General features: G+C 43.5%; 1 protein-coding gene across 14 annotated transcripts in view; it reads right to left on the bottom strand.

Annotated features, from left to right (window-relative positions):
• Nucleotides 1-25455, bottom strand: part of MICAL3 (microtubule associated monooxygenase, calponin and LIM domain containing 3) — a 272677-nt gene that overhangs the window by 194727 nt on the left and 52495 nt on the right. The window contains exon 1 of one of the 14 annotated variants that reach the window (XM_032390823.1): nt 12730-12886. The exons of the other annotated variants lie outside the window; for them this stretch is intronic. The gene's annotated coding sequence lies outside the window, so the exon portion shown is untranslated. Of the gene's footprint in view, nt 1-12729; nt 12887-25455 lie in introns of those variants that run through there. 14 annotated transcript variants of the gene reach the window in all.

The following is a 25455-nucleotide window of genomic DNA, read 5'->3' as shown; positions in this document are numbered from 1 at the left end:
CCCACACCTCATTAATCCCCTTTCCAGACCAACCACAGCCTCTTCATTTGCTCAACATGTACTTACTGCCTGCTTCGTGCCAGGCCCTATTCTAAATGCTAGAGATACAACAGAGGACAAAACAGATAAAGCCCTGTGACCTCACGCAGCTTCCATTTGACAATAAAAACTGTATTCATCAAACACTCCTATAGTGCTTACTCCATGTCAGGTGTTAGGCTAAGCATTTAATAAATATTAATGCGTTTGATCCTCATAAAAATTCTATGAGTTAGGTATTTTTCTTACAAATGAGGAAACTGAGACTAAAAGGGTTCCATAATCTACCCAAGTTCATATAAGTAGTAAGTGGTGAAGCCAAGACTTGCACTCAGGTGGTCTGGCTCCAGAGCCCAGGCTACTATGCCTCTCAATAAATGTTAAGTAAAACATGCTAGAGGGTGGTTTAAGTACCCTGGAAAAAAGGAAAAAGTAAAGCAGGATGAAAGGAATTCAGAATACTGAGGGACACATTGAAATTTTAGACTGGGTGGCACGAGTAGCGTTCATAAAGACGGTAACATTTGAGCAAAGGCATGCAGAGCCTAAGGAGGTCAACAGTGTACATCGTAGGGAAGACTGCGTCACGGAGACCGAACAGTCTGTGGAAAGGCCTGAGGCAGGGCATGCCTGGGATGTCCAAGAACAGCAAGGCAGCCAGAGAAGCTAGAGCACAGGGAGCAAGGGGAAGAGTAACCACTGCCTTCTGAGCAGCAGAATACATGGTTTACACTGGATTCTCTGTATTTGCTGGGTGTTCACTAACTGCTCTTTTACTATTTATCTTGACTCCCCAGATGAACTGTGAACTCTAAGAACACAGCCTGTGGCTTCTACCCTCTTTGTATGTCCCTACTACTTTTAAGTTAATGTTTACTGAATCTGTCTGCCTTGCCTTTGTGGATTCCATAAACTACAAAGAAGACAAGCAGATCCTGTGAGGGCAGCTTCGGACATCTCTGACCATCAGTCCTCCTACACTATCGGTGAACAGTAACCTCTATCTGTGTTAGGGGTGCTCCTATGAAAATGTCAGTATGTAAATGGTACTCGTAGTTTGTTTCCAAGCACACCTGCAAATGTTATACTCAAATTTCATCTCCAGGATGTCCCTTTAAAGATTTTATTCATTTATTTGGGAGTGAAAGAGAGAGCACAAGCAGGGGGAGGGGCAGAGGGAGAAGCAGACTTCCCACTGAGCAGGGAGTCCGTGGGGCTTGATCCCAGGACCCTGAGATCATGACCTGAGCCAAAGGCAGATGCTTAACTGACTGAGCTACCCAAGCGCCCCTCCAGGATGGCTGATAGCCAGCATCTCTCTACTTTACAAACGGCAAAACTGTGACACAGAACCATTAAGTGATTCACCTGAGCTCACTGCACAACAGCTGAGTCAAGGTTTTCTCATGTAGACTGGGAGATCAGGGAATGCAGAGGCACCTGGCACCTTTATCCTCCTTTGTGACCCACCCCCCACCCCATGGCCGGCACAGGGCCTCGCAGACCTAAGACTGAGGACTCCTGACTCAGATTTCAGATGTCCTGGATCACAAGAATGGGCTCTTTGAAGGTCAGTAATGACTGAACACCATGAAGGGTCCCAATCACATCCACACTGGCAAAGACCAAGCATTTAGTTAAGTCATACAGAACTTAGGTAAATGGAATGAGACACCCATGTTACACAATGATAAAAGCCTTCCCTTTATTCCTTTCTAATCAGGTGCAGAATTTCCAGATTCCTTTTCCCATAGTTCCCATGGAACTCAACAAGCTATCACTACTCATAAGAACTAAAGTGTATACATCAAACATTCCCCTATTTCTGGTTTCAGTCTATAAAGAAAGCAGAAAGAAAATCCCCTTTTGCTCTAAGTCAGAAACGGTAGTAGAGCTTTTCCTCCCATTTTATTTCCAAAATAAATGACTCCAATTTAATTCCATTTTATTTTCCAGATCAAGCCCGGAACAAATCTACCCTAGAAGAATCATGTTGCATAGGCTGAGGAGCAATGGAGGAGAAGAAAGCCAAAAGAAAGTGTTTGTAACCATAAGTGAAAGCTTGGGTGCTGCGGCCACCATGTTCCAGTTAGAAGATGAACTGTCTCCTGAGGGCATCAGGAGATGGCAGGGGCTATAGGGAAAGTAAAAGGCATGCCTGCCCTAGGGCAGCTTAGCAGCTCATGAGAACAAGTGATCCTTCAGCCCTGGGACTGCTTCTCCTTTTGGAGAAGCCCACTGACCAGCCCAAGCATAAGTCCTAGAGAACTGCTACTGCTGGAGTGTGGGTCCCCAAAGCCAAGCAGGTAGCTGTCTGTGTCTGCAACTGTTAGAGGGAATAACAGCATCATTGTTCCTTACATATGGCAGATAGGCTATGAGTAACAGCTATTAGAGGTGTGTTGGCTCCAAAAACCATAATTAGATTGTATCACCATACTGTGGTTACCTTTTTCTTGATAAATTCATGCTGAAGTATTTAGTGGTAAGAGGGGGCAGGATGTCACCGACTTTCAAATGGGTCAGAAAAAAAATGGGAGGAGAGTGGGAAGAGAATAAAAAAGCAAATGGGGCAGAATGTAAACAATTAATAAAATCTAATTTAATAGACCTAGATAACAGGTACAAGGGAGCTGCTCTCACAACTTCTCTGTGAATGTGAAAGTATATAAAAGGGAAGTTATCCAATAACGGAACTTTACCTGTGCCCCGACAAACAGGTGGGCAAGCTCTCCCAGTTATAGCAGGAGCCACCTCCCGCCTAAAGCATCCAGAGGCCAAGGCATCAGAGGGGGCTGGCACAGTGACACCCATGGGGAAACAACTGGAACAATTAACAATGCTGACAGAAGTCGGGGAGCACGTCAGGCAGCTGCTATCTCTGGGCTTTTCTCTAGCATGAAGTCGTGCTCTCAGGTTTTTCTCCTGAATCAAGTCATATTCTCAGCACATGGAAAATAAAGCCAGTTTTACCAAAAGGGGGCTGGGAAGGCACGAAACTTGAAGCTTCGGCATCATCTGGGGCTCTTCTCTTCCCTTATCTCTTCTATCTAATCAGTGTCCTCTTTCCAAAATGTCTCTGGCTTCAAGTCCCTTCCTCTCTATTCCCACTGCCAACAACCTGTTCCAGTTCCCTGTCATGTCACACCTGAATTACTACCAATCACTCAGGGTGGGCAAACCATGACTTGTGGGCCAAATCCAACCTGCAAACAAAGAAGGGTTTTACATTTTTAAATGGCTTGGGGGAAAAAAATCAAAGACTATTTTGAGACATGTGAGAATTACATGAAATTCAAATTTGGAGGGCCATAAATAAAGCTTTGTTGGCACACAGCCATGCCCATTTGTTTACCAATTGTGTGCAGCTGCTTTCCTACTACAATAGCAGCTGAGTAGCTGCATCAGAGACCACATGGCCCCCTGAAACCTAAAATATTTACTTTCTGGCCCTTTATGGAGAAAAGTTTGCTGACTCCTCCCACAGGTGGTCTTGCTTGACTTTCATCTTTCCCGCCTCCACCAGATTATAGACACAAAATACTGTTTCCATGCTGTTTGTTGCTCTGTGTTCCAACACCTCTGATGAACTCCCTGTTGCCTATAAACTTCACATTGTCTCATTGCATCCATCAGACCAGGTGAATAAACTTGCTTTTAGCAAGAAAAGCCCACAAAGGCCAGGCCTTTGTTCATGCCACTCTCTGCCTTTTAGAAAACTCTTCTTGCCTTCAGCTGCTAAGCCTACCTTTCAAGAATCTGGGAGCATTTCCTGGTTCCCTTTCCTCTGCTTCCACAGCACCCTATACTTACCCTCATCAAGCTCTTACCACACTACACTGAAATCATCTATTTGCGTGTGTCTGTCTCCCCAGCTACAGTAAGATTCCAAGAGGGCAAGGAACATGTCTTACTCATCTCCAAACACCCAGACAGAACATGGCACACCAGTCCAGAAACACTGAACTCAACTGCAACCAGTCAGGCTGGCCTCCTCACTGCCCTGAATGCATCCTGCTCATTCTCAATTGCAAGCTTTGCTCATACCAGCACCTAGACAATCCTACCAATGACCTGGGACACAGTCTACAGGCCCAAGTGAGTCAGGGTGGACTAGGGTTCAAACCCCAGGCTCTTCCCACTCACGTGCTGTGTGCCCTCAGACAAGATAATTCTATCTCAGAGTCCTCATCTATAAAGCAGGGATGATATAGTACCACCTAACTTGCAGGGTGGACGATGCATGCACAGCATCTAAACCAACGCTTGGTATATAATAAATTCTCAAAAGGTAATACAGTTGGCCCTTGAAAAATGGAGGGTTGAGGGTGCTAACCCCCATGCAGTTGAAAATCTGTGTATAACTTTTGACTCCCCCAAAACTTAGCCATTAATGTTCTACTGTTGACCAGAAGCCTTACTGATAAACAGTTGATTAATATGTACTTTGTATGTCATATGCATTATGCACTATATTCTTAGAATAAAGTAAGCCAGAGAAAATGTTATGAAGAAAACCATAAGGAAAATACATTTCAGGAAAATACAGTTCAAACCTGTGCTATTCAAGGGTCAACTGTAGTTATTGTCCTTACAACCGGGTCACCTGTCTGTGCCACTTTGGTATTTCATTGCTTTTCTTTCCTCTTTCCCCAAACTTCTTTTACATTTATACCATATCTTCTGAGGCAGATGCATTCATCAAGAACAGGGTAAGGTCATATATTTCTACAAACCTGTGCCCTGCCCTAATACCCAGTATAGTGCAACACGTGGAGGAAGAGCCCAACAGATGATAAATTAATGAACAATTTATTCCAGGAAGCCTAAATAGTTGCTAATAAGAAAAAGAATGCAGAGCCAGGGATAAGGCCAAGAGTGATAAGGTAGAGAGCAGAAGTTGAGGGCAAGGGGCATTTGAGGGTACTCTTTTTTTTTTTTTTTTAAGATTTTATTTATTTATTTGAGAGAGAGAGTAGGAGAGAGAGCACAAGAGTGGGGTGAGGGGCAGAGGGAGAAGCAGACTTCCTGCCGAGCAGGGAGCCCGATGTGGGACTCGATCTGGGGACTCTGGCATCATGACCTGAGCCGAAGGCAGACACTTAACCAACTGAGCCACCCAGGCGCCCTTGAGGGTACTTTTATATTAAGCATGAACCCATACCTGCTCTGTCCCTGGAGAAGAAACCCAGTGTCTCAGTATTCTCCTCCAAGTTTCATAAGCAACAGTCACCAACAGTATTAGCTAACATGTAGGGTGCTCAATGGGTACCTGGCAGAATTCTACACACTTACAACCAAATAAATAGGATTATTGTGCCACTGCACAGATGAAGAAACTGAGGCCCAAGGAAGTTAAAGTACACATCCAAAGTCACGCACCCTAGTAAATGGTGCAGAACAGTCTAGTTCCAGTGCTCATGGTTTTTTTTGTTTGTTTTGTTTTTTAGATTTATTTATCTGAGGGGCGCCTGGGTGGCTCAGTTGTTAGGCGTCTGCCTTTGGCTCAGGTCATGATCCCAGGGTCCTGGGATCGAGCCCCACGTCGGGCTCCCTGCTCAGCTGGAAGCCTGCTTTTCCCTCTCCCACGCCCCCTGCTTGTGTTCCCTCTCTTGCTGTGTCTCTCTGTCAAATAAATAAATAAATCTTGAAAAAAAAAAAGATTTATTTGACAGAGAGAGAGAGAGAACACAAGTAGGCAGAGCGGCAGAAAGAGGGAGGGGAGAAGCAAGCTCCCCACTGAGCAGAGAGCCCGATGTGGGGCTCGATCCCAGTACCCCAAGACCCCGGGACCATGACCTGAGCCGAAGGCAAACACTTAACTGACTGAGCCACCCGGGCACCCCTCCAGTGTTGATGTTCTTAACCACTCCACATTTTGGTCTTTTTAATCTAATTTAGCTCCACCAATTGCCAGCTGAGAGATATCAGGCAAGTCATCTCACCTCACTGAGCCTCATGTTTCCCAACCTGTTAAGTGGGCACCATATACTTAACTGCTGTTAAGGATCAAAGGAGATTATGTCATAAAGTGTTTTTATGAAGTAGACTCCTGATATATTAGTTCCTTTCCCACCTGTCCCATACTTCAATATAAGTTAGGTTTTTAGCCAAAACCCTTGGCCTGCTTTACTCTACTAGCAGGGAACAATCTACACTTCACCCTGCATTTTCTTGCCCATCGCCTTTGCCCAATCATTTGGGCCTCATGAAAGCTTGCAGAAATAACCTGGAGACAAGCATGAAAGGAAAGTGCGCATGGAGCCGAGTGAGGCAGCACAGACAGAGATGGTCCAGCTGAATCCTGGTGCGCAAATGAATACGCATGAGCAAAAGCTGGCCAGCTGGGCACTGCCAGGATGAGCCCTGACTGATGCCCATAACAGCATCTGGGTCTGTCTGTCACACCAACAAGCCGGGATGACAGACCTGGGAGCCTGTACAGGCAGAGCCCAGTGACTCCTGTGGCTCTGAGGCTGCACGCATACTGGGGGATGGAGAGTGTCCAGGCAGGTAAGTGATGCAGTCATTTCCACCAATGGTGGAAGATCAGACTGCCTGAAAAAGTTGTATACAGAAAAAGTAAAATTTTGAATTCCTACAGAGAGAATCCTGTTGCAAAATTCCTTCACTGTGAAGAATTAAATTTAAAGCCAAGAAGTACAGACACACACTATTATATTTTGGAGGTCAATACAATTTCCATACATCAAGTTTGCTTAACGCAAGGAATATCTTTAAACTGATGAACCTTCTCTGGAGCCGCTCACTGGTCATGGACAGAGAGAACTTTTCATTAGCAGCATGTGAAGGAATCCTAAGTGTTATTACCAAACTGAGTCAACTCAATTTTCAGGAGACATAAGTAATTTCTACTTGAATGGACCTGATCATAGTGATCCAAAGGTCTTATAAAAGATTAAAACACAAACTAAAACTATCTCACTAAGCATATCAAACAATAAGAAACCCCATTAGGCCTTTTCCACAATATATCAGCTTTCAAATATAGCACATGACAAGGAGATACGTAAGGAAGATGGAGGAGTAGGAGGGCTCCCAAATACTAATCACTACAAGGCTACCACTGGGTGCCCAGATCACTGTTGGCATAGTGATGTGGTCCCGAGTTAGAAAGGAGCCATAGTGGTAACATGGTCTGACCTAATTCCCAAAGCACTGGTGAAGCATCTTCATGCCCAGGACTGCTCTCACCCCTGCTAGAACACCTGGAAAGGGCACTGCCCAGCAATACGCTCCTCTAGCAAGGGATACTGGTCTATTGGAGCACCTGTACCTCCAAGCAAGCAGTGATTATGCAAGGACAAGCGCACCAAACCCAACAGATCTGCAGTAGTGATGGGTCTGAGGGCAACCTGCAGGAAAGGGAGGTGGCCCCAGCTTTTTCTGCAACCAAGGTGCAGGGCTGGTCTTCAGAGAGGAGCTGTAAAGAGATCCTCTGTTTGCTAAAACACAAACATTCCAGAAACAATAGCCACAGGGGTGGGTAAATTTCAGAAATTCTCAATCTTATGTGCATGAAATGAACAAAACTGAATCAAGAAAAAATATTTTGCCAGTAAGTATAAATTTTCTCACCACTCCATGTTCAGGGCTCCCTGGCCAGTGAAGTCACTTATTACACTATGGTTTTCTGGATTTGTGTCAGCCTGCCCTAGAAATATGGTGACCTCTTGTAGCTAGACATTGTTTTAATACCTGGCACTTGCTTTATTATATAGTACTTACTCAATAAATGCATTCTAAAACCAAGTCCTAGTGTGTGACCTAAAACTTCTTTGTTCCCTGGCTTCCCGAGGGTGGTTGAGGTCCACGGGCTTCTTGGTGCTCCACCTAGCCCACTGAGGTGTACAGTAAATCCTGGGGGCTGATTCATGTTGCCGTTTCATGAATTTCTTTTCCCTGCCCAATACTGTCTTTTTCTTCCCCATTTTCTGTTCCTTTTGCTCCCTCAACATTTCACCTTATAATGAGGTGATTTAGAGTCATCCAGCCTCTGCAACTTACTGGGTTTATGGACCTTACCCTCTCTGGAACAGTTTTCCTATGATAAAATAGGAGTGACAGTACCTACCTGAAGACTAGATATGATGTGTGTATATTAAAGCATTTGGCACAGTATCTGGCCCATAGTAACACTCAGTGACAGCTATTACTACGTAACTATCCACAGGACTCACTTGTCTAAAGATACTTAAAATGCCAAAGGCAGAAGGTTGAGTTTTCTCCCCCCTTCCTCGGCAAGTCTGGTTTTGAGAAAAACCTGTTTGGAAACAAACTGACACATGTCCTTGTCACTAGTCACAATACTTCCCTTTTCCTTTTTCACAGGGAAATAAATGACCCTGACCAGTTATGACCAAACTGGGTAAAAGGTTCTGTTCCAAATATGGTTAGGACCCCAGACTAGTTTATTTAATTAAGTAAGAAAATGAAATTAAAAACATCCATAAAGTAGTTGAGCTAGGGCAATGAGAGGGTTTGCTCAAGTTCTAGGTCTTGGGAATCAGCAATCCATGCCAAGCAAAAAGGTAGAGGAGGGAAAGGAAAGGGTTCCTCATCTTTTCTGGGAGCAGCGCTATAATCAATACTCTTTCTATATCCCATGGCAGCCCCTGGGTCCCTGAAAACTCTTTACATTGTCCTAGGTATCTCTTTTTGGAAGCCCACCTAGGCCCCTCTAAATGCTTCAGAATTACCTTCTCTGACTGTACCCCAATTTTAAAGGAATATACCAGTTAACCCAAATGCATCTCTCCTATAGCATTTCACATTGATAACTTAAAAGTAAAGAGGGGGTTAAATGTGAAAATGGAGGGGAGGTTGTAAGAGAGGAAAGGTGGCCTTCAGGATGGAGAAACTCTTTTAGGTGCAAGTCTACCCAAGTCAGCTGCCCTTAACTGGTCCATGAGAGCACAAATCTGGAACCAAATGCCTAAGCCTGAAGTCCGTCTCCACCACTTTCTATGTGAGACACTCAGTAAGTCACTGCTCCCTGTGCCTTGGCTTCCCCATGTAGAAAGCAGGGATCCGAACAGCACCTACCCTCTAGGGCTACTGTGAGGACTGAATGAGTTCATCCATGCAGAGCCTGTACACAATCAATTGTCTCTAAGTGTCTGAGGCCGCTACCAGTGCTAACATCATTATCATCATGATGCTACTTTCCCCACTTCTTTTCCTTTTCCACTCACAAACCCAACAATTCTCAATCAAAGGCAGCTTTGGTGGTGGAGGTGGGTGAAACGAGGGGGGGAAGACAGGGAGGAGTGCAGTTGGGACCTTCAGAAGTCAGCGTTTTGTAGGCTGGGAGCAGTCTGTGCTGAAGGTTTGTTGTGGTAACCCAGAGGGGCTACAGAAGCTATAAGTATTGCCTACTCTTGATCCTCACTTTGGATGATTACTCTGCTCCTCCTCTCTTCTCAAGCTCCAACACTGACATAGGGAAGACCTCCCCAAACTGAGGCTTCCTCCATACTTTACTTAAATCAGCAACAGAAAAGAAGCAGGGCAGAAGAGAGGACAAGGCTGGGACCAAACGAAGTTTCACTTTGCCTTTTAGTTATTATTTAAAATAGTAAAGAAGTCAATAAAAGCTACTAGTTAACCACTTGCTGTCTCTCTCCTTCTGGAGTTAACCAAACCAGATCCTTCATTGGATATACAACCAAACAGACCTCTGTAGACTTATCTAATGCAGAAAGACTCCTTTCCTGGCTTACATTCACACACCAAGACATGCTCGCTTCTCCCTTCTTGTGATAGACACTGAGGGGTGCAGGGAGACCCAGTTGTTCTTACCACAGAACTTAATACTTAGCAGAAGCTCCTGCCCTTCTTCTACCTTTCAGCAAGGTACGAAACAACAGTCCTACTTCTCCCTTCTGTAATCTGATTATCATCACTTTTTTTTTTTTTTGTAAATTGTGGCAGTTTTCTCTGTGAAATTCTGACTCCACAATGACAAGTCAATGAATTGTAGGGTTTGGGGTGATAGTTTTCCTGTCCTCCCTCCCCAGTTTCTTGATGATAAACCTTCTTACCCAAAGATAGCTAAAGCCCAAACCATGAAAACAGCAAGTCATGTACAGCTGAGCCCACGAGGGTAGGGACGTTCTATCCACTGGTATATCCCAAGCATTACAGAGCCTGACACCCTCCACCATTCCATCCGACTCTACAGGATCAGAGCTGAATTCTGAAAAGTGGAACCGAAGATGGGGGAGGAGAGCACGGAAGGAAGGGGAAGTCCACAAAGAGTTTAGGTAAATTTCCAAACAATATCCCCATCGTTCCCATAACTTACTGTATTATTTATAGAAGTTAAAGACTGAAAAGGAATCAGAATTTCAACTTTGCCATCTAAAGGAGAAACTGAGAGCCTTACTACACAGATTTTAGCCCAGTGCTGCTGTGTCTCCAGGTTTACAATTTCAACCCACAGCCTAAGTTTAAAAAGCCTGGGTGCTAAAGATATCCCCTGGGTTAGAAAATCACAAATTTCCTGTCCACAAACCACCTTAATTCTCTCTGTCCCTATTCTCACCTTCTGGTCTTATTAAATACTTCATACTCTCCAAATATACATGCTTTTTCAGCTCTGAATATTTTTTCTAAAGTAATGACCCTCCACCTGGCTAGAAGAATGCTTCTGGCTCGAGAAAAAGTCCAGGGTGTGAAAACTTTACGTCAATGAAAAATAAAGCCGTAGTACAATCACAGCTCATAAGGCCCCAGGGAGGGACCAGCAACAGGAGTTAGGGACTGACATCTGCTCTTTAGTCACCACTAAAGCTTGGGAGTTAATAGCACACACTTCGAAATCTGACAGCCCAGGTATGAATGCCAGTCCTGCTCTCACTCCTTCAACCTAGGGTCCCACCAAACCCTAGTTTCTTGTCTGTAAAATTGGATAGGAACCAGGTCCACGTTCCTAAAGATTCTTTGCAAGAGAAATACTCAAACCATGTTTTTCCTATAATTCTGGAATTAACTGAAGTTATTTAATATACTATCATAAAAGTTCAGAAATGTTTAAAACATGGAGCACAATAAGAATTCACTTCGGGCTAAAACAACCTGAGCCAAATTTCTGATCTGAGAGTACATTTGACAATCAAATACAGAATTTATAATATCCTCTTTAAGGCTCTTTACAGATGTGCTCACGGGAGAAAGCAACCACAATAATGAATTGGCATCTGTGTGGCCAGGTAATGAGAGGGCAAAGCCTTCCTGCTGGCAGCAGCAATGCAAAATAAGATCTCTTTCTCACTATAAAACCCAACTCATTCTCACCCTTGGGGTACAAGTCATCATCCTAAATGACTGTCTACATAGCAAACTGTCAGATGGGACCAAATACACACCGATGTTCTGATGTTTAAATGCCATTCTCTCCATCTACAACCCACTAAAAAAGAAAAAAGTAACAAGCCTTATTTAAAAAAGACACTTCACAATTCTCTGCATCAACGCACTTGAGGTTAACCTTAATTAATGTCTGTGTTAAACACCAACATTAAAAGAACGTAACTGTGATCGGCATGCATTGTTGGAGACGCTTTCCCTGAATTAAACCTTTGGAGAAAAACCAACCAAGACATAGGGCTAATCCATGCCCCCTAATGGGATGAGGCAGAGGCCTTGCCTGAGGGGCCTAACAAACAATTGTGATGACAAGTTTACCATCCAGGCCAGAATCTGCAAAGTCTATCACTACGTATGGCTTTCTGCTTAACACAAGGCGAGCCTCGGATGTGTGTAAGGGCTCCTCGAGGTGGTTTTTAAACTAGGAATTTACAGTGCACCACACAGACCTCCAAGCGCACCATCACCTTGTAAGGCATTTAGGCAAGGGGGGCTGGCTCGTAGGTAAGTGACGTATGGGGCTGCCATCATCTCACCTAGTCCAACACGACCCGAAGAAAATAAAAGCAGAAAGCACTTCATGGTTCTCGTGGCCACCTGCCCAGAGCGACCAACCCACACTCAGCCCCTGCTAGACTCCAAATGAAAGATATCAAGACAGGACCTATCTCCGGAGGCCGGCGCTCGCCTGGCCACGGTGCAACAGAGGAGCCCCATACCCCAGCTCGAGTGCAAAGCCAATGGCCCGGAGGCTGGGTTGGAACGGCAGGGCAGTACGCACCCCATCCCTAGGCCTCCCGACCCCGGCTAAGATAAGAGATCTTCGCCCCCGCCCCCAAAACTTCCCCAGAACACTCAGTCCCAGCCACTCTCCCTCCCACTCCCACAAGACGCTGGAAGCCTCCTCGCTCCTCTGGCTTCCCCCACTGCCAGCCTCCCCTGGAACTCCGGGGCACGCGCGGCCGCACTTGACCGAACATCCAACTCCTGGAGGTCAAGGACAAGGGCCGGGAGGGCTGGGGGAGCGCGAGGAGGGGCTTCCCCGTCCGCTCCGCCGCCCCGCTAGGGAGAAAGGGCTCGAAGGGGCCGCCAGAAGGAGGCGCCAAGCGACCACGGCGGGTCCCGAGCCCTCCGGGCTCTCCGCGGGGAGGTCTTCAGCCACAGGTCTGGTCGCGGCAATCGCCGGCTCTAAAGCCGCCCCCCGGGGGCCCCGGAAACCCTGCGCTCAGAGCGCGGGTGGGATGCGGCCCCCCCCCCCAACGGTTAGGGCCGGTCTAGGTCCCGAAGCCCGGTCCTCACCTCCGCCTCATGCTGGTGTGTCCCCCGGTGCCGGCGTCCCCTGGCCGGCCTGGGCCGCCGAGCCCCGCTCCGGGCTCGCACCACTGCAGCCCCAGCGCGCCAGCCGCAGCTTCCGCGCGGGCAACAGCAGCGGCGGCAGCTGAAGCAGCGGCGCGGCCGCCGGTGGCTGGGCGGGCACATGGGAGGGCGGGGGCTGCGGCCCTTCAGCTCTGACCATAGGACCCCAGCCTCGGGGGCGACAGATCTAAGTGCGCCTCTGAAACTGGCACGTGGTTCCCGTCCTCAGGGTTGCTGTTGCTACCTGCAGGCTCAGACTTTGCCAGAATCTCAAGGTTATATGCAAAAGGTAAAGAAATGGGCTGCCGCCACTCCCTTCCTCATCTCTACCCCCCCCGCACGGTCCATATGGTACATTCCTCAAAGCCCAGCTCAAGTGAGAAAGGGAGGAGTTGATTGGTTGGGAATCTTGGAAGGGCGCAAGGAACCACACAAAATGGCCAATGGAAAAACACGGTGGGCATATCAAACCTGCCAGATGGAGAGAAGAGAGGATGCGTTTAAAGGGAACTTGTTTGTTGCCCTCAGAAGCCGTCACAAAACAAAACCAGAATTTTCTTCCTCATTTTATCCAGCGGGAAACAAAGAGATTAGGGGCTCCTCAAATTTTGGGGTTAGAGAGCTAAACAAGATATGGAGAGAATTGAACCAGATATATATGTGTGACTTTGGGTAAGTTACTCTGTATCTCTCGGCCTCAGTTTCCTCATCTAATCCAATGACAATATTGGACTAGAAGTGATCTCTGATGGTCCTTTTCATATTTTGTGATCCTACAATCCTTTGCGTGGGATTAGCAATATTTACATATATTCTTCAATTTTCGGCATTCTTCCCCATCTTAAAGAACGTTGGTTGAAAGTAGACTTTCTGACACCAAATTCTTTTTTTTTTTTTTTTAAGATTTTATTTATTTATTTGACAGAGAGAGACACAGCGAGAGAGGGAACACAAGCAGGGGGAGTGGGAGAGGGAGAAGCAGGCTTCCCGCTGAGCAGGGAGCCTGATGTGGGGCTCGAACCCAGGACCCTGGGATCATGACCTGAGCTGAAGGCAGACGCTTAACGACTGAGCCACCCTGGTGCCCCTGACACCAAATTCTTTATACAGACAGTATAAACCCCATCTTTTGTAAAGACAAATTCAATATTCTTTGTAATATCCTCTCTTAAAGCAAAGCATTCTTCTTATGTGTGGAGAACACCCCAGCTCTCTACTCCCCCCTACAAATATCTCATAATTTCTACTCCTCCAAGAGTCACCTTTTCTTCTTCCTTCTCTCTTCCTCCACAGTATCAAAGTTTCAATTCATGATTACTACACCTGTTGAACCTCCAGAATCCCTGCCTTTAGCAACAAAGCTCGCTGGGCAGTCCTCATTAGAGTCGCTGAAGTACTATCTGAAGTATCTGGCATACCATTCACTATTCATGGCCAATTATGCTTTTAGACACACTACATGTCAAATTCAAGACTTTGAAAACATCCCTTGGGGGCCTAGTCCGCTCTATTTTAGAGCTTTATACCAGCAGCTAGGCCTATCTTTTGGCCACCAAACTTCAGACCAACTCCACCTTTATTTTTCAGAACTTTTCAGCCTTCCATCATCTGCTTACCCTACATCCACTCAGCCTTCTTTCAAATTATATGAGGTGTTGGGGATACTTTTCTAATAGCTCCACTCCCACACGCACACCCCAGTTCATCTTCCAACTATTATTCAGTGAGTTCTAGAAAGTCCAGTTTCTCCATGAAGTCTCCCCAGGTTGATTAACAGAAGCTGCTAGCTTATAGAGCTCCCATTTCTACTCAGTGCCATAACCCTGAGTTTCTGCCCCAATATGCCATTTTTATTAATATAGTTACCTCATTCATTTACAGCAGCATCAGCAGCTGTAAATGCTTACATTCATTAAATGCTTACTATGTGCTCAGTACTATTGGGAAGTGCTCTGCATGTTATCATTTCATTTCACCATCACATGAACTCTATGAAGTACTATTATTATTCCTGTTTTATGGAGAGAAAGTGAGCCTTAGAGAAGCTGATTTGCCCATGTACACACAGTTGAGGTCTAACTGTGGTTTCTATCTTCACAACCCCATAGTGCAATACTATCTCCTATTTCTTAAGAACCTACAGCATTCCATACAAAAGATAATATCATACACTTATATCATTTTTTACATGTCTATACCTATAATATCATTTCAGCCTCAAAATAACCATGTCAGGAGGGTTAGGAGCAGTTTGTCTGCAGTGAGGAAGAAAACTACAGCTCAGAAAGGCTGACCAGTTTAGTTATGGTAACAAGGCTGGTAAATAATGAAGTCTGGTTTTCCAAGTCATCCATTTTTCCCACTGAAATCCCTGCTCCCTGAGTGAACACAATCTTTTCACATATAACCAGTACAGAACAATTATAAGCAACATGGGAACAAATAACTGCAAAACCCCCACTGTGGAATCCAGGGAGAATGGCACCAGTGCTGACAGTGCGCAGAAAACAAGTCAAGGATGGCTTCTACAAAGAGTGAGAAGCACTCTGCATTTCTTTCTACTGGCTTGTTGTTTATATTCTGTCTCTGAGATTATGCCTTTGACACACCTGGTAAATTCAATAGCAAAGGGCAACAAAAACTGCTTCCCCCCCACCCCCCCACCTAAAGTACCTGGAGATAGAACCAGCCCCATGCCCCTGAGGAAGGGATTTCCATGCGCTGGTCTGCTGCTCATGGATTCAGGGAAGTTTCCTAGCTGCTATTCGGTCAAGTATCCTGCTCCGCTGACACTTGTAACACAGCCCTGAAAATATAAGCTGGGCTAATGATCTCATTCTTTTTAAACTGCAGAAATCCTCATAGGGGTGGACAGGCTGGCAAAATCATGTGGGAGCCAGCAAACTTTTAATGCCGATTAAGAAGCCTAAGCATGGTAATTCCGAAGCCAATACTTCTGACTCGCTCTTTGCCTGGCCCAGAACTAGTCAGTCCAGTTAATTTTCACTCCCACTGCTCTCCTGTCTTTTCTTATCCCCAGAGAGCTCGAAAATGCCTCTGTTTATCTAAGTGTTTCATTTATGCACTCTAACATCATAGTGGGCACCTACTATGAGCAAAGGACTGTCAGGTCGTGTGGGGTTATCCTGATGGATCACACACAAAGCCTGTACTCACTGAGTGGAGAGGGTGATAAACATCAGATCCACTTGGTGAGGGATGGATCAAACTGAACTCCTCAAAAAGTGTGTGACAGGGGCGCCTGGGTGGCTCAGTTGTTAAGCGTCTGCCTTTGGCTCAGGTCATGATCCCAGGGTCCTGGGATCGAGCCCCGCATAGGGCTCCCTGCTCAGCGGGAAGCCTGCTTCTCCCTCTCCCACTCCCCCTGCTTGTGTTCCCTCTCTCTCTGTCAAATAAATAAATAAAAGCTTAAAAAAAAAAAAAAGTGTGTGACAGGATTCCATCCCCAGTCTAATTGCAAGCTCATGTTGGAAAGCCTGTCCTCTAGAGTAGGAGGAAGAGCACTGGGCTGACTTCTGGGAGAGGGTAGGGTGGGGGAGATGGGCATATGTATTGGGGAGGAAGGTGGGAAAATGGAAGGTATCCAGAAACAACTGGACATGTACCAAACAATGGGGGAATAATATCAATCCATAATTCGGCCATTAAAAGAATTATGGTGTATTCTGTACCTGCACCCCAATGTTTATAGCAGCAATGTCCACAATAGCCGAACTATGGAAAGAGCCCAGATGTCCATCAGCAGATGAATGGATAAAGAAGATGTGGTATATATAGACAATGGAATATTATGCAGCCATCAAAAAATGAAATCTTGCCATTCGCAACAAAATGAAGGTATGCTAAGCGAAATAAGTCAATCAGAAAAGGACAATTATCATATGATCTCATTGATATGTGGAATTTGAGAAACAAGGCAGAGGATCATAGGGGAAGAGAGGAAAAAATGAAACAAGATGAAACCAGAGAGGGAGACAAACCATAAGAGACTCTTAATCTCAGGAAACAAACTGACGGTTCCTGGAGTGGGAGGGATGGGGTGGGTAGGTGATGGACATTGGGGAGGGTATGTGCTATGGTGAATGCTGTGAATTGTGTAAGACTGATGAATCACAGATCTGTACCCCTGAAACAAATAATACATTATATGTTGATAAAAATAAATTTTTAAAAATTAAAATAAATAAATCTTTTAAAAAAAGAAAAAATTTTTCTGATTTCAAAAGTAATACATGTTAATTATTTAAAATTTTTTAATACAGAAAAGTATAAAAAATTAAAATTACTCATTACCCTTAACAGCATATCACTATTACTATTTTCATGTATTTTTCTTGTATTTTCTTTGTGTATGTGTGTATGTCTTTTTTGTATGTATCTTTTAAACACAGTTTGATCAAACTGCTCTGCAGTCTACTTTCTCATAACAATAGACTAGAAATTTTCCCATGCCAATAAATTTATTCTAATACATGACTTTAAGTGGCTGCACTTTAAGTGGCTATACTTTAAGTTATTTAACCAAGATTTTCTTTTTAGTCATTAAGGTTATTTCCAATTTTCCATTATTATATGTAACTTCAAGGATTATCCATATATATAAATGTTTATATATGCTTATGATTATTTCCTAGTATTTCTAGAAATACAATTCCTGGTCAAAGGTCATGCACATTTTTAAATGTTTCATATATATTGTCAAGTTGTCTTTCAGGAAGTTTACACCAGTTACTTTCCCACCAGCAGGGTATGAAAGGGCTATTTCTTTGAACCCTCACGAATCCTGGGCATTACTCTTCTTTTGTAATCCTTGTCAATTTAGCAGATGAAAAACATCTCATTGTTTTAATTATTAGAGAGTATTTTTATCTATCAAAGTGGTAAATAGGTATTTTTCCTTCCAAGTGCCCTGAAATTAAATAGCAAAATGAGTGTTTCCCTTTTCCTCCATTTAACTACCCTTCTCCCACATCCCTGAAAAAATGATAGAAAAATCAGAGTAGAATCTGCTCAAATGATCAGTGCCCAGACAAACTCAGGGTCATTTTACCTGAACCAATTAAAAAGGTAGTGGAACAGAAGGCTCAAAACAACACATAAATCTATACGTTATAACTTTGAAATGGGTAACAAGTCCATGCACAAAAATTTTTTCAGCTTTAAAAGGGTATCAGTCACCAATTAGTACTCACTACTATTAAAATCCATTTGCGTTTCTTCAACAATACCCAATTCTGTAATGGGGACAAATCCAAGATGGGCCAAGCCGGCAGCCCATCCTCCAGTATTGAGTGGCTCGCCGAGCCACTCAGCATGATTCTCAGCTCCTGCTTAGCCTTCTTGTCCCTTGGCTTTGCCTTTGTTTTGTGGTTGCCTCTACATGAAGTCCTTTTCTCCGGTCATCAACAGCCTTATTTCCCATGGAAGAATTTACCCCTGCCCCATTCTCAGTGTAGTTTGCCTGGAATTGATCACAACCCTTCTCTGGACTTGAAGTGGGATGCAGGTAGCTCTGGAAGCTGCTGGCAGCCCTCTGCAGCCATGAGGTAGACTTTGCCTCTGAGAGGAGCAAACCTGAAGGAGTGGAGTTGAGAAATGGAGAGAGGCAAAGCTGGATCTGGTCACGTCTGTGAGCCCTGAATCAAGTTTCATGGGAAGCCAGTTATATGAAACAATAAATACTCCCCATTTTTTAACTTAAATCAGATTTTGTCAGCTGTCACTGGCAAAGCGAAAAATGCTGGCTGAAACATTGGCTGTGGATGGAATCTGTGGTCCAAAAAGGAACTCAGTCCAAGCATTCCAAATATCACACCCATTACTACTACTAGTTCAGTTCATCATGACTCCTGGAGGTGTTCACCTTTAAGGTACCTCCAGGGAAATCCCAAGCTATGTGTAGGCTAAAGTCTCCTAGGATGCCTTGGACAGGCTCAGAATCCTCTCTTCTCTATCTATAGGATAAGAGAGTCAAGAGGGAAGAAGAGGATGGTTTGGTACAATTTCGATTCCTGGGCTACACGCATTGTCATATGGACCTATGAAGACATGAGGATATGAAAAGCTTGATGTCCTTGATCCTCTCCTCTTCTATACCAAAGACTGGTTTGACACAACCCAGTGTTCTGGAGAAAAGGTAAGGAAATCGTGGATTGGGATGCTGGAAGATATCCTTGGTTCTGGGGTTTATCCCTAGGCTAACATTTCATAGTGAAGTTAAAAAAGGTTAGAAATCTTTTAACTAATTAAATCTGTCTAACATTCTCGATTTGCAAGTTTCACCATGCCGGAAAAAGTTTAAATGCAACTTGAAAAAATTGCAAATCTATTTTTGCATCAATTTTCCATAATACAATATCAAAAAATTAAGTGTTTGCCCAACTCGTTGGTATGTACATTCTACAGTCAGAAATTCTAAGTATAAGCAAACTAAAGCCAACATAATCTATAGAAGAAATCTCTAATCACCGAAGTTGCCGCAAAATAACATCTATGATTACCACATTGTAATAATCATCATCAAAATAGAGTTTCCTAGAGTCCTAATGTGAGAAGACTCTTCCCTAATCCAACTCAGACCAAGTTCTCAAAAGTCTCTAGAAACACAGCAAATATTGCTAACAGGATTTTTCTGGACTTATTTCTTCATATGCAGCCACATCTAAGAAAAATTTACCAAAAATCTAAATGTATATATATATATATATATATACACACACATACACAGATATTATACACACACACACACACACACACACGGACATATATACACGGATATATATATATATCTGTCCTGCAAGACTTTTTTTTGAACACAGGCCTTAGTTTATGTGCCCACTATCAGACAGGACTAAATTTACATATCTACAGAACTGAAACAAATTCACCCTTGTGATTGGTTCCTTTTGTAGTGAGGAGGGAAAGAAGCTGCCTTTACAATTCTACCTTCCTCTACTGCTCACATTGCCCTTAAAAATAAAAACATCAGTTACAATATTCCATAAGATAAAGGTCAAGTTCAGTCCAACTGGGTTATATTTGAATATGACTTATTTTACACAGCTCTTTTCGATTTGTGAAAGAGAAAAGAACAGAGAAAAAGGAATTGAGAAAAAGAGAGAAGAGGGGAGATACCATATGATACTGCACATTTAGGAAGTGGAATAATGATAGAAGATGCCCTGAGAAAGTCTCAGAATGGAACCAACAAACTTGAAACTGCTGGTATACAAACTGGTATTTTTAGATTTAAGAGAACACATCCAAACTGGATCAGCCTTTTACAGAGAAGGAAAAGATGTCAAACCTTCCTTTGTCCAGTGCCTACTGAAGGCATATACAGGATCCCAAGTCCTCTTTGCTCCCACTTGAGATCATTGAAGTTCTGTATGATTGAAGCCTCTGATTCTTTTTCATTCAGTCATCATGGGTGCCTGTTATGGGCAAAGTACTTGTTGGTGCTGAGAGCATTCTGAGATCAAGTAGACATAGGGTCTGACCTCAAGTTGCTGACAAAAGAGCAGGAAAAGTGAGAGATAGAAAAGGGTCTTGGTGGAAAGTGCTATCTTGTGATACTGTGAAGGTTTCCATCTAAGAGATCAGGGAAAGTCTTAGGGAGGCAGGGTTATTTGAGTGGTCTCTCAAAAGAGAGGAATAGAAAAAGGCATTCCAAGAGGTGAGGCTCCTTTCCCACTTTTGCCAGCGCCTACATGATGAGAAGAAGCAGAGACACTGCCCCCGCCCCCAGCCTTTGCCAGAGCTTTTCAGAAGCACCTCACTGCCTATTGTGTGTGGGGGGGTAGATTGGAGGGTTAAAAAGAAAGGAAATTTGAAAGGATGAATATTAACATGTTAACATCTAGGTGAAGAGAGGGATGAGTAGGGTATGAGCGTCTCTACTTTTTGCTTATTTGTGCTTTTTCATTTTGGGAAAGAATGGACTATGGAACATACTTTTGTAATGAAAAAATAAAAACAATTTAAAAACAACAGCCCCCACCACCACCAAAAAAAAGAGAAAAGGAATGAGAAGAGCATCCACATGTTTTTGACTTTACATGGTCTTTGAGTCCTCTGGTCAATTCCACTATCACCCGTCTTCAGTACTGCCAATGTTTCGTCCTGCTTGGAAGCCCAGCCTATGTGCAGCATGCAAATAGAGCTGCAGCATGCCTCAGAGAGTATATCATGGCAAAATCATTGGCTTCAGCAAAATATAATCTCTAAGACAGTTTAGGCCCCTTGGGCCAGATAGCCCTAACCTTATCTAGAAGAGAAGTTACTTTCATTTTCTGCAAATCTTGAATTCCTGACAGTGAAAGCCCTAAGGAAGGAGTGGGGACAGAAGATGGCTGAGGGTCACCACTATCGACTTCACCTCCTGCCTGCCTACTGGGAAGCCTCATTAAAAATTTGGGAGGAGGAAAGTGGGTGCAAGCTGAGTTGAGACTAGGTAATGGCAGGTAGCCTGAAAGCTCTATTATATAACCTTGAGCTTGGCTACTGGTGTGTCACTAACGCGTGCCACACAGTGACACCCTCAGCTCTCACGGCTGCCCAGTAGGACCAGCAGTGGCCAGAGCCTCCCATGCAGCCTCCTCCCGCAGGAGCGCCTCGTCAGTTCACCCCAGGGTACTGGTCAGACACCATCTTCTACGGGTAGCATAACATAGCACACATACAGAGAACACTGAGGTAGGATTCCGAGATGTACTGTTACACCGCACTTTGCTGACCGGGAACTGCTGTCTTACAGAAAGTGATGTGGGAACACCAGCAGCAAGCATTCACAGAGCTGTTCGTTTGTGCCGGGCCTTGGGATGCTCGATGTATCAGTTCGGTGGTGGACATCACCGACTTGTGCCTGCTCAGCACCCAGGCCCTCTCGCCGGGGAACAGCACCTACACCTTCTGTGGGGACTGCCTTTCCCAGCTGCATGCAGGCCTGTGGGCATGTCAGCCAAGGCATCCTGTTCTCCACCTGTGAGGCAGACAGCATCCGGCCCAGCCAAGGCCAGGCTGACTTCTCTTCCTAGAATTTCAGTGTTAAGCAGAAAGACACAAGAACTGAAAATAACCTGAGATGATACATCCTGTTGTGAATATCCTGAAGAAGGAAACTGGTTCTCTCTCTACTCTCTAGATCCCCTTAGCTGCCCTGGTCTTCCTCCTTTGCAAGATCTGGTAATATACTTTTCATTCAATTATATTAGCTAATTCATCTTCTTCCAATAAATTTCTTCCACCGTTCCCCAAAGTTAGCTCTAAAGTCTATCTCTGTTGTTTGCAACAATAAAAAAAACCCAAAGGTATGAGCTAACCTTCTTAAGAAACTCATTTTGTGTCATTATTATACCTATTTTAATATAAGGTAATCGAACTTCAGAGATGTTAAAAAACTTGCCCAAGGTCACACAGCTAATGAGTGCCACCCATACTCAGAATCTTAACCCACGTCTGTCTGACATGGAGACATAAGAGTGTAGGTTTTGTCATGAGAGCAAAATGAACTCAAATCCCCACTTTTCTGCATAAAACCCTGGTTATATTAATGTCTCTGAATTGCAACAATTCCCTCTAAATTAGAAAAATGGGAAAAATAATGCTCATTTCACAGAGTTGTTGAGGGATGATGGAAATAATGTACATGAAAGCAGTGGCCTGGAGTATGTGCTTAACACATACTAATGTTCTTTCCCTAAAAATGAAAATTATTATCTCTGTAGAGTTAATTCAACACGTTGATTCCTTGTTTAGTCCAAAGATTATTGCTTCTGACTTGACTCAAGTACAATCTCTCTCTCCCTCCCTCCTTCCCTTTCACATGCACGCACACACACACACACACACACACAGAGTTTTGTTTATGGAGGTTTCCCTCATATCTCTATCCTCCACCTGTGTCCTGATGTCCTGTCTGTGGAAGGCTTATCAGAAAATGCAGACACCCTTAGGAAAAAGAGCAGAAGGGGTACATAAATATGCATGCAATCTAAATTTTCCACCCAACCTGCCTTTGGAAAAGGAAGAGACAAAAATTTTCATTCCCCTTAAGGATGATGGAAATGAGGCACAGAGACACTAAATGTCTATCTTCAGGTTACACAGCAAACCAAAGTTTAAGGTGGGGATGCAGAAATGATATACTAGGCCATTTGGTCTGAAAATGCTAGAGCCTAGAAGAGAAAGAGCAGGCTTGTTTTCTTTCTTTCTTCCTTTCTTCCTTCCTTTCTTTTTTTAAACATTTTATTTATTTGACAGAGAGAGCGAGAGAGCACAAGCAGGGGGAATAGCAGAGGGAGAGGGAGAAGCAGCTCCCCCCCCCCCCCAAGCAGAGACCCTAATGCAGAGCTCAATCCCAGGACCCTGGGATCATGACCCAAGCCGAAGGCAGATGCTTAACCATCTGAGCCACCCAGCCGCCCCTTTCTTTTTTTTTTTTTAAAGATTTTATTTATTTATTTGAAAGAGAGAGAGCGCGAAAGCTTGAGCAGGGGGAGGGGCAGAGGGAGAAGAAGACTCCCCGCTTGGAGCCCAATGCTGGACTTGATGTGGGACTCCATCCCAGGACCCCGGGATCACAACCCGAGCCAAAGGCAGACGCTTAACCGACTGAATCACCCAGGCGCCCCGAAAGAGCAGGTTTTCTAAGTTGTTAGTTTTCTTTTTGCCCCCACTCTCCTTCCCACCTCAAATAAAACAGCTTCATCATTTAAACATCTACATTAGGCAAATTTCTAAGAAAATTTCTCCAGAACTCTGTCTGTGCCACACCTTGTCTTTCTCTTCAGAGCTGTAACCTACTTAAAATTAGCTTATAATTCTTTTTAATTTTTTTAAGTAATCTCTACACCCAATGTGGGGCTCGAACTCACAACCCCAAGATCAAGACTTGCATGCTCTACCAACTGAACCAGCCAAACACTCCTTAAAGTGATCTTATAATTATTTTAATGGGGCGGGGGGAGTCCCAAAGATGTGTTCCCTATGCTAGAAAAATTAAAGTCCTCTTATGATATACAGATAAGGAGAAAGTGTTATTTGTACTAAGATTTCTGATGCTTCTTCAGAGATATATTCAGGTTTTTCTAGGATTGAGATTGTGAAAAACAACTAAAAGACCTAATTAGCCAGTTAGTTAACAGATATTTACAAACTGCTTGCCATAAGCAAGGAATTTACCAAAACTGACAGCTAATAACAAGAATGAACAAAAATCCATACAGCTTGAACTTATTCAATATAATTATGACTCTCATGATTTCTCTGGTTTCTAGGGCCAAGAAAACAACATTCTACATTGTAATATGATAATCTCTGGGATTTCTTTTTTTCCCCACATTCATTTCTTTCAATCTTGAAGGTATTGAGAGTTCTTTATTATTGAAATGGCAATATATAAGAGCAAATGAATTTTTAAAACTTAAATATCATCTATAATACATCACTTTAGCACAACAACTGCATGTGAGGATTTTTGTCTTCCAGGTACACACAGATCATTTAAAGTTACAAACATGGTATGCTTGCTATTTATATTTTGTTGTCCATTTAATCATAAATATTTTCCATGTTTCTACTTGTCTCTGGATTTAAGCTTTTGTTATGAATGTAAAATATTCCATTGTGTGATGTACCACAAATTTTTTCACTATCGCTCCAATGTTGGGCATTTCAGCTATTTCTATTTTTTTCTATTATAGGTAACATACTAGAGGATATCTTTCATGCATCTGGAAATTTTTAAATCTTTATTAAAAAACTGTATTGAGAAAAATTCCAGGATACAGTATTTTAGGACTTTTCCTATATACTATCATCTTGCATTCCCTCCAAATTTTACCAATTTACATTGCAGCCCACAATAAGCAATGCAATTTTATTGCCCCCTCAACAGCATTGTTATTTTTTTTAAGATTATTTATTTATGTATTTGAGAGTGAGCGAGCGAGCGAGCGAGCGAGAGGGGACATGAGTGGGGAGGAGGAGCAGAGGGAGAGGGAGAAGCAGACTCCCAGCTGAGCTGGGAGCCCAACGTGGCGCTTAATCCAGGGACTCCAGGATCATGACCTGAGCTGAAGGCAGACCTTTAACTGACTGAGCCATCCAGGTGCCCCAGTTTTTAAAATTTGTTAATCATTAGCAAAAAGTAAAACAGTATCACTGTTTTAAACAGTTAAAATGTTAAAAAAAAAAACAGTTAAAAAAGTTAAAATGTTAAAAAAATTTAAACACTGTTAAAACAGTGTTATAATTTGCACTTCTGATAGCTGTCAAAATAAATACATACCTATGTGTTTGTTTGCTCATTTACTTCCTCAGGTGAGTGAATTTCTTTTTATGGACGCTGAATTTACCCATGGAGTTTTTTTCCCCCCAGTCAGGTTTATGGAGATATAATTTACATATTAAAAATTTACTCTTTTTAGTGTATAGTTCTGGCTTTTAACAAATATATGCCGTTATAAAACAGCTCTATTATCCCCAAACTCTCCTTGTTCCCCTTTGTAGTTAACTTCTCCCCCACATCTCCATTTCCTGGCAATTGCTAACCTTATTTTTTTTGTCTTTTCCAGAATGTCATGTAAATGGAATCATACAGTATATAGCTATGCATGGAATTCTAATGTGTTTTTTTTAACTCCGAAG

The sequence above is a fragment of the Phoca vitulina genome, unplaced genomic scaffold, assembly GCF_004348235.1.
Source record: "Phoca vitulina isolate PV1807 unplaced genomic scaffold, GSC_HSeal_1.0 scaffold59, whole genome shotgun sequence".
NCBI lineage: Eukaryota > Metazoa > Chordata > Mammalia > Carnivora > Phocidae > Phoca > Phoca vitulina.
This window is presented reverse-complemented; position numbering and strand designations above follow the sequence as displayed.